This window comes from Vombatus ursinus, unplaced genomic scaffold (genome assembly GCF_900497805.2).
Source record: "Vombatus ursinus unplaced genomic scaffold, bare-nosed wombat genome assembly UNPS02014812.1, whole genome shotgun sequence".
Classification (NCBI taxonomy): Eukaryota; Metazoa; Chordata; class Mammalia; order Diprotodontia; family Vombatidae; genus Vombatus; species Vombatus ursinus.
The window spans coordinates 72,047,589-72,057,997 of NW_020954590.1; the positions used below are offsets into that span (position 1 = coordinate 72,047,589).

The window sequence follows — 10,409 nt, forward strand, 5'->3', positions numbered from 1 at the left end:
GTAGTAGTAGTAGTAGTAGTAGTAGTAGTAGTAGTAGTAGTAGTAGTAGTAGTAGTAGTAGTAGAAAAGGAGGAGAGGAAGAAGACAACTAAGTAACACATTGGTTCAAACCACCAACAACAAAATTAAGACAAAAAGAGAAAAAAAATTGTTGAAATGCATACAATGAAGGTTGTTTTATGTATCTGAGGGATTTCTCACAAGGCTATATATGGTACAACCGTACCACATCTTCAAAAAATAGGAGAAGTACTGATTGCCCTCCAGACCACTTGACCAAACTTTGACTGCTTCCTTGGAAAGTCTAATCTGCTCAAAGATGTACCTGCTTTTAATGGTCATAACCCGCATTTAACTGCATCATTTACAAATGGCTTAGACTTAAAAGCCTCATACTATCAAGCTGTCATCCAGAACTTATGCTCCTTGGAAAATACCCACCTTTCTGTCAATAAAATTATTTTATACTTTTACAAGGTGGTAAATGGATCTAGTAATATTTTTAAAATATGAAAAAATATTTATTTTAATGGAATGATTTAGTCTATCAACCATTTGTTACATGCAAATAGGTCAAAAACCTAAGAGTTCAGACCTTTGCCATGGAGACAGATATGTTTACAATGGCTTCTAGCTTTGCTCTACCCTCTCTCCATGTTTCCAAAACTTTTTAGAGGCATGTGTGAGGCTGGAGGCAATTTTCATATCCCAGGGCCAGTGAGGGGAAGAGATGATGATAGAAATTAGAAAAGTGGGTAAAAGAAAGAAAAGAGGGTCAATGTTTTCCCTCTGCTCAAAAGACAAAGGGAGATGCTGGCCATGTGTAGGCCTGAGGTCTGATGCTAAGAATTGAATGAAATTGAGAACCAGGTTAAGAGGTTTCTCCTTTGAGGTGGCTCCTTTATGAGCTAGCAGGTAGGGCTGCATGTACACCAAACAGTAAGGTTGGAAAAATGGGATTCTTCCAAGGTATATTCTATTAACTGTCTCTGACAGCAAAGTTAGAAATGTGTCAAGAAGTCCTGAGGCATATTGGCCCAGGTGGCCTAAAAAAGTTGTAACACTTCTGGAAAAAGCATGGAAAAAAGATGATGGTGGAGGAGAAGCAGATGGCAGCTAAGGAAATGTAGACTAGTAGCATCAAAATGGTATGTTTCCAAGCCTCCACAGGTGTGTTATGGGGCATAGAAGCAGCAGTAGAGCAGTAAGGCAGATACTTAACTACATCTGAGTTCCAAGACCATGATCAAGAACTAGAGTAGAAGAAGCCATAATATAGAGGAATAACTTGGACTTTGTTTTCATTGGTGCTGAGTCCCATGGCCCATGGAGATCCTAAAGGAAACCTACAGGAAAGGGAGGGTTGTGGTAGTCCCTAGGACTCCTTAAGTTCTTTCCCTACTTGAGATGTCTGGGGAGGGTGCCTGGAATGTTCTCTCTCTTCATCTCAGTCTCCTGGCTTCATTCAAATCCCAAGTAAAATCCCACCCTTTGTTAATATGTGACAGATACAGATTTGACCCCAGGGCCCTCCAACTCCGAAGATAGTATACTAGGCATGAGTACAGGTGTGATGTTATTATTGGAGATAGCAAATTGTTGTGGCAATAACATTGGTCTCAGAGGTCACAGGACCTGGGTTCATACTCCAGCTATGTTATTTACTACTTGTGTGACTGGAGTCAAGCTACTTAGGCTCCAAAGTAAAATGAGAGTATTGGGATTAGATGAACTCCAAAGGACCTTCCAGTTCTAATTCCATGATTCTCTCGCTCCAGATCCTCCAAATTTAACTCAGTCTGCCTTCCACTAACATATGGGTTACAAAAGAATCACTTGTTCAGTAGTTCAAAAGATCCATGATTTCATTCTCTCTCTGCCCTGACACAGATTGTAACCACTCCTTTCCTTATGTTGCTGTTCAAAGAACATTTAACCACCTGGCCAATCTCCTTTTTTTATAATCCTTTCCAAACATAGTTAGGCTGGTCTTCACAAGATTATCATCCATCCCTTGGCCTGGACTTACTGGAAGACATTACAACTTGGTAAGCCTTTCCAAGGCTTATATAGCTTTTGATCCAGTTTTCTATGCCAGGTTGAGGAATTAGAATAGGACTTTCACTGAGCAGTAATGCAATGGAACAACTGTTAAACAACAACAATAAATTTCATATGTACTGCCTGGGGCAGATGTGCATAGACAGCAACTCTTCTGAAAAAGATACGAGTGTTTGGTGAGACTGCAGGCTCAATATGCTTCAGTGGTATGACAGTCAAAAAAATTAATGCAGTCTTAAGGTATATGGAAAGATGTCTATTGTCCAGGACTAAAAGCCTGAGTTCCACTGTACTCTGCCCTGGTCATTAAAAAAAAAAAAGAAGGAAAATAAAAAGAAGGGAAAAAAAGACTCAATTCCATTTGTCACATTTTATAAAAAATATTGATAACCAAGGAGAGCATCTTTAAAAAAACATCCAGGACAATGAAAGACCTCAAAGAGCAAATCATATGAGGGACAGCTGAAACAAATAAGGATGTATAGCCTGGAGAGGAGGATGTTGGGAGGCAGATGTGGAACAGAGGTGCATGATAGATGTCTTTAAGTATCTTAACAACTTCCACGTGGAAGAAGGATAAATTCCAGAGAAGAAAGAACTAAAAGCAATAGGTAGAAGGTTTAGAGAAGCTTGATGTAGGGAAGAAAAAAAAACTTCTAAAAACTAAGAGCTATCCAAAAGAGGGACTGGTTGCCTCAGTAAACTTCCCCTCATTGTAAGTCTTCAAAAGATGCAAGAGACTTATTTGTTGGGTAAGTTGTGGGAGGTCTTTTTTTAAGGTGCTGGGAATAATATTTTAAATGCATGCTACAAAGGAAATCAGTTATATTAAAATATAGTTATAAATGTATTTTTAATTTAAAAAAAATTTCTCAGACATCAACTTAAGAAGCCCTACTTGCAACCTGCAGATTCTGTGATTCTGTAAATCAAAATATCATAGCCATGAACTACCTTGGCCTTCAATACTTTGAAGATCCATTTCTGTCAATGGAGATAATAATCACTCCCCAGGGCAGATTGTGACCTTGATACACCTTAGTGACTGGTCTTCATGAAATACAGTAGGCTTCTTAGCAAGTTATCTTTATGAAATACAGTAGTTGGACAGTTCATTCATTACTCTGCAGCCAGTTGGGTGATAAGTCTAAACTTAGATGGGTTTTTTCTCAGATGACAGCTATTCTGTCCTTCATAGGTTCTACATTCAAAGTATTTCCAGCCCTACAAGGTATATCAGAGTCTTCATTTCACTGGAATATCATACCATTCCAGAAGCCAGAGATCCCTTTATGTCATGATAGGTCACTAGAGGAGGTTTTAATGAGGTTTTTAAAGGGAAAAAAGTATTTTATCCCCCTAAAAAAACCTTTCCCAATTCAAGGCAAACTTCTCCACAAATAAGTTACATGTGACAAGTTTAAACCCACTGTAATCACAATTTCATTGTGAAGAGAATAGACAATGTTAGCGTATCTCTGGGGACATGCTATGCAAAGTCAAGGCTAAAGCAGTGGAGTTTAGAGGAAAATAGCAGAGTGGTCACAGGAGCAGGTGAGGATGGTTGCTTCAGCAACCACATTCCAATCAAGTTCCCAGATTTTCCTATGTATCTACTAGATTACACTTTAGAGAAGCATTACAATATTAACTCTTGGTAGAGAGGGATGCAACACTGGGAAAACTGAAAGTATGACTGAGAAATGAGATGAACAGAAGAGTCTTGAAGGTGTTTAGATAAGCAATTACATGGGCAAAGTTTGTCCATGAATTTTGACATTCCATTTAATCTACAATACTTCTTCATTTATTTTTGTTTCCTAAACATCTCATTATGGATTCATCAAGGTGTTTTACTTTAATGATGAATTATTGTTTAGCTATTTTTCCCTCTCTGTTGAGGTGAATCTAATGCTAAACTGGTTTTCTAAAGGGAAAAGAAAACATTTTGCCTTTCAACTGAATGAAAACAAATTTACTACCACTTATACCGTACCTGATGTAATGGTACTTTAGGAAAGTGGGATCTGCTTAAAGTTTTTAACTTAATTTTATATCTTCGTTGTACCTTTCCAGCACAACAAAGATTTTGCCTGAAAATTACTTTGTAGAAAAATTAAAAAGTTATAATATAGGAAAGATTCCTTTAAATTGAGAAATGTCGTGAAGCCAAGATGATATCAAAAGTTTTCACTCAGGTTAGGAGGGAAAAAAGAAGAAGTTTATTATTGTTATGGGATAATATTTAGCACCTTTAAAAAAAACTCTACTTAAGTTTTAATAAAAGATTTTGTTAGGTATCATATGCCCCTTTGTTTCAATTCAATTCAACAGTTTTATTTTTTTGAGCTTCACCCATGCATGATTCAAGCAGAGACAGTGTAGTGCATGTAGTGTAGTAGCTAGAGAGCCAGTCTTGGAGTCTGGAAGACGTGAATTCCATACTAGCCTCTGACACACACTGGTTGTGTGACCTGATCAAGTTACAGGTAACTGTCTAAGATTCTAAGTTACATTTTCCACTTAAGCCAGGTAGATGGGCCCAAGGCCAGTAAACCTCTCTTGGGTATGTACGTTTTTATTCCATGGATACTTCCCTCAAATTACTTAGTTTCTTATTGCGAATGTTCCTCTCACACAGCTCCCCATTTTGATCATCTAAGAGGATAGACAGTTCCAAAGGCTAATGGAAACTAGCCTTTCTTTAAGTGTCTGCTAGAAACTAAATCACTTCAGCGTCTCAGGGCTATAAGTTATTGGTTTCTTTTCAGTTACTTCCTATGACTTGGTCCTGAAACTAAGTTAAAATTATAGCAATAACTAATATTGAAATGGCCCTATTTCATTTTCAAGGTGTTTTCCTAAGGCCATGGCCTTACCACCCCCATGGTTCTAGCTCCCAATAATTTGTATTGCCATTTCACTGCAAAGTATTTATTAATCAAAATGATTAAATGAGATATTTATAAAGTGCTTAGCACCTCCTTAAAAGGCTTATTTCCTTTGTCAGAAAGCATCAGATAAGTCAAGTGGCAAGAGGGGGTTCTTTCATCATATCATGGCTTTTCAGCTGTCTTAATTTGTGAATTTTCACCATAATTTAACATGGACATATTTTATAAAAGATTAATTACATACTTCCATATAGAAGACATGTTGGAGAAAGAAATGAACTAAGTGTGTTTTTTTTATTCAATCTGCAAGTGAAAATTAACTCAAATACTAACATGGTATGACTTTTTTTTTCCATTTGCCACAGCTCAGGTTTTCTAATTCATTGAATATATTTCAGGTGCGAGGGCTATGCACAATGAGGCCTAATCAAGCCCAAGTTTCAATGGGTCTAATTCATTGTGGTTCTACAATAAACATAAAATCAAGAAGTGACCTGTTGTTTATACTGCAGGCTTCAAAAATCACAGCAAATGCGAGTGGGTGGTCTGATTCTACAATGATCACATAGCTTCAGGTCACAGAGGACTAACATTCTAGTTAGCAAAAATACTTATTGTTCATACTCAAGAATGTTAAAGTAAACACAAAAAAGCAATGTAAATATGCAATAAATCGTTAAAAAAAAGAAAAAAAGAAAAGAATCCAATATGCAAAGTATTGTCCACCCAAATTTGGATTCAGGAGTCAGCAGGCAATGGTAGAATGAATAATGGACCATTGCCAGTCGACTGTAAAAGTCAATTTTGTTGGGCTTCATTTTTCTTCCCTGTAAAATAAGGATGTAGAATTAAGTGATTTCTAAGGTTCCTTTTAGTGCCTACCATGGTGCATTGTGGATAGTAGGTAGTTAAAAATACTTGCCAAATTAATAGAATCATAGAAACTCAGAGTTATAAAGGAATTAATAAGGCATCTAGCTTGATGAGACAACAAGAAGGCTAAATAAAGTGAAAAACCTTAGTTGACCTGACGACAGGATTTACTGAAGGAGGCTTGGTTTTAAAATAAATGGACTTGGCTTTTCTTTTCTTTTTTTATTTCATTTTTATGAGACAGAGATACTGGTACCTACTCACCAAAAAGTTCCTTTACATTAGAAAACATATACCTGGGTAGGAACTCCCTCTATAACCATCCCAGGAGGAGATCTTCTAGCCAGTGATGGGAAGCTTACTAATTTCCAAGGTCTACTTTTCCACTTTGGGACAGCTAATAATTGCTAGGAAAATGTTAACTTAAAGACAAAAACCAAAATCTGCCTTCAGAGTTCCCATCTATCATTCTTGATTCTGACCTTTGGGACCCAACAGAACAAGTCTCATCTCTCTTCCACTAACAGCCCTTCAAATATATGAGGAAATCTATTACATCTCCCACCTAAGTCTTCTGCTGAATGAACATTCTTGGTTTTCTCAATGGATCCTTATGGTTTCAAGGTCCATCATTATCAAGGTTAGCCTCCTCAGTTCAGCAAAGGTTTATTATCTACTATTCAAATGACTACTAGGAACATAAAGGCAAAAACAAAAGCAAGCAAACAAAAAAAAAATCAACATTTGCAATTAAGAAACAATGTCCAAAATATGGTCTATCCAAGGCAGAATAAGAACAAGACCACATTAGCTTTTTTTTTTAAAATTGTCATGTCATACTCTTGATGCATATTGAAACTATTTTTGTTGTTGTTTTTCATAGAAAAGGACAGAGATATGGATAGGGAAAGGAACTGTGAATTAATTTGTATGTAGAACTTTCAGGGAGGAAACCCTAACAATATAGATTGGATCCATCTCTGCAACATACAGCTTTAGAGAATTGCCTAGAGCTCTAAAAGATTAAGTGACTAGCCCGGGATCACCCAGTCAGAATGTGTCACACAGTCAGAGGCAGATTTGAACCCAAGTCTAGCTAGTTTTGAGAGCCAAATCCAGTTTGCAGCTTGTTTTTGCATCTGTAGGAATGGTTTATAAATTTTAAGATTGTGTTTTATTGCATTTTAAAATAAAAAGAAGCATTCATTGGTCACCAACCATACAAAAATGGGTGGAGCCTCATAGAATATGTGCATAGCTCCTCTTGGCCACATTGCTTTTTGTTGATAAACAAAAGGCATTTTTAAAAATAAGATTCAATAGATAGAACTGATATTAAAGGAAGAAGATTTGTTTTTTATTACTATTCAAATGCAATTGAATTTGATCTTTCAAGTTACCTTTGACCTGAATAAGTAATCTGGGAGAAAATTTTATTAAAATCTTGAATTATAAAATAGCTAGCCTCCTAAAACTGACAAAATCTGGTTTCTTAAACCATCAGAAATCATAATTTCAAGACACTTTCCCCATGAACTGTTGATCCCACCAAATTTTCAAACTAATTTCATCATAGGAAGGAAAATGCCTTTAAGGGCTTGGATGATGATTACTTGGTGGGAGACAGGGGGGAGCTCTGAAATAGATTCTCTATCAAAAAGAAACATTCTGACAGTGCTACATGCAAAGCATCAATCCTGATATGACATCTCTAAGTAAAGAAATCATAAAAAATGTTGTTGATCAGAAACCTTGAATTTCATATCTGCTATGCTTGCCAATAAATGGCAAACGAGTTGGGTCATGTTGGCTGGCTGTGCCTCTTGCAGTGGATAGCTACAGCGTACCCAAGTTCCTATTCTGGTGTCATTCTTCAAGTATTCAAGTTTTCTATTGCTGCTTTACTAAAGACATTGCTTCCTTGTACCAGGGATTTTTTGCTTTGTTCCTCAGGAAATCAACTATTGAGAAACGTGCTGACTTCATGGGCTATACTATGATTATTAACTCTTGTGAATTCAAAATCCTTTTGCTTGCATCTCTGAACATGGTTTTCATGATCTTTTCTGCGACTGATAACATTTTGAAATTCAGCATAAAAATCTGCAGTTTTCTTCTGCATTACGCCAGACCACCCCCCAAAAAAAAGTTTTCAATCAGTAGTAGGCTTAAGTCAAGAAGACTCAAATTTAAATAAACACTTACTACTATTTGTCATGGACAAGTTGCTTAACCCCTGCTTGCCTTAGTTTCCTTATCTGTAAAATGGAGATAATAATAGCACTTACACCTCTCAGGGTTGTTGGGAGGATCAAACGAGGTTGTCACAGTTGTAAAGCCCTTTGTAAACCTCAAAATGCTACAAAAATACTAGCTATTTTAGTTATAATAAAGATACAATTACTGATTTACACAGAGAAAATAAGATGGTCTGATTTATGTTTTGCTATCAAAATTGGATGTGTGCTTACTTAAATACTTAGATAGATGTATGATATCTTCTGGGTGTGTAACCACCATACTTGGGGAGATAATAATACAATCATGACTTCTCTTCATCTATGTCCTTTGGCAAAACCTTTACATAGGCTGGAAAGCTTTCTCTTATTATTTTAATATCTTAATGACACCAACATAGGAGAGCCATTAGACAGCTGCACCACATCCCCCTGAGATCCTGAGATGATCCATTAGGAGTAGAGTAGCCAAGGTGGGGCAGCTAGGTGGCGCAGTGGATAAAGCTCCAGCCTTGGAGTCAGGTAGACCTAAGTTCAAATTTGGCCTCAGATACTTGACACTTATTAGCTGTGTGACCCTGAGAAAGTCACTTAACCCCGATTGCCTCACCCAAAAAAAAAATAGCCAAGGCTCTAGAGGTCCAATGCTTCTGAGGCTTTGGATATTGGGAGCTTTACATGTAGGATTTCTCCTTGAGCAGCTACATGATGTTCCCTGAATACAGCACTCTATCTGCCATTTAAATGTTTATAGAGATTGTCCCTCATACCTTGAATATTTTCCTTACTCACCATTGCTTTGTGTAGAATATAAGCTTCCTTCACAGCTTGACCCAAGTGCCACCTCCTATCCACAGCCTTCCCAGACCCTCCCAGTTGTTACTGATCTCTCTCTCTCCAACTTAACCTTGTATTTATTTATCTTTATGTACAATATACCCTCAGTAAAGTAGACAACTAGCTAGTATGGTGGATAGAACACTGAACATGGAGTCAAGAAAACATGAGTTCAAATCAGACCTCAAACATTTACCAGCTGTGTGACCCTGGGCAAGTATTTTAACATCTCTCTGCTTCTGTTTCCTCATCTGTAAAATGGGGATAACAAGAGCACCTACCTCCCATAATTGTCGTGAGGATAAAATGGTATAGTATTTGTAAAGCACTTTGCCAATCTTAAAATACTACATAAATGCAAGCTTTTTTTGTTAATAAGATAGGGACTATTATGTTTTTGTCTTTGTTTTTCTATTGCCTAGCATGGTGACTTTCAAATACCAGGCATATAATAAATGTCTGCTAAATTAAAATGAATAAAATCTGTTTCTTGAGCATTTTTGTTATCATCCTTCTAGACATGTTTTTTTTTGGATGATCTCATTCTAAACTCTCTGTGGGCTTTATTCTCCAGAACTTATTTTCTCTATTTTATTAAGTGATACTGCTTGCAATCTTCAATGATCCTCTCCAACAAGTTTGGCAAATGCTAAATCATTACCATGAGGAAGAGGCCAAAAAGAGCCCCAAAACTGTGTAACATCACAAAAACTGGATCCCTTTGCCAAGTAGTGATATGGTAGCCAAGGACAACACCAGTTTATAACATAAGCTCCCTTGTAAAATGGAGGATAACAGCAAATTATGAGCTATTGTAGCCTAAAAAAATAATGAAAATCAATTGAGGTGAAAACACACCAATAGCACATTGGCTCTGTGATCCTACTAAATTAGATAGCCCCAAGACCATTTGTAAATGAAAATGGAAGGAAAATAATAAATAGATATGAAATGGAATAAATTATCTGGCATTTCGATGGCAACCTATCCTCATCATCAATAAGAGTAGAACCATCACATTTGGACCTCTTCTACCACACTACATCAGGACAGGGCAATGACACTTAAAAACATAAAATTGGGAAGAATGGCTAAAAATGAGCAAGCATACACAGAAGAAATAATGCTGAAAATAATGAAATTTCTTTTTTAATTTTTTTTAGTAATGCAATTTCAAAGGCTTCTAAGGCTTGGTTTTCATGATATTACAAAAAGGAAGATTCCCTTCCCCTCTCCTCAAAGTAGAAAAAGCAAAATTGAAACTATTTCCAAACATAGGTGAGTGAGACATTAGCATGCGACTGAGCTAAACAATTGCTTTCTTCTAACACTCTGAAACCTAAATGGATCTAGGGTCTCATCACTGTGGGTATTCCCCCAGATCACAATCAACCATGCCTGCCCAACCCAAGCAATTCCCATTTGTGTTCTCCCACAGATTTACTAAAGGTGTTCAATGGTGTGTGTGTGTGTGTGTGTGTGTGTGTGTGTGTGTGTGTGTGTGTGT

The 10,409-nt window shown here is 36.8% G+C and overlaps 1 protein-coding gene across 1 annotated transcript in view; it reads right to left on the minus strand.

Moving 5' to 3' along the window:
- LOC114054133 (peroxidasin-like protein) overlaps positions 1-10,409 on the minus strand; it is a 475,034-nt gene that overhangs the window by 3,063 nt on the left and 461,562 nt on the right. The gene's annotated exons all lie outside the window — the stretch shown is intronic.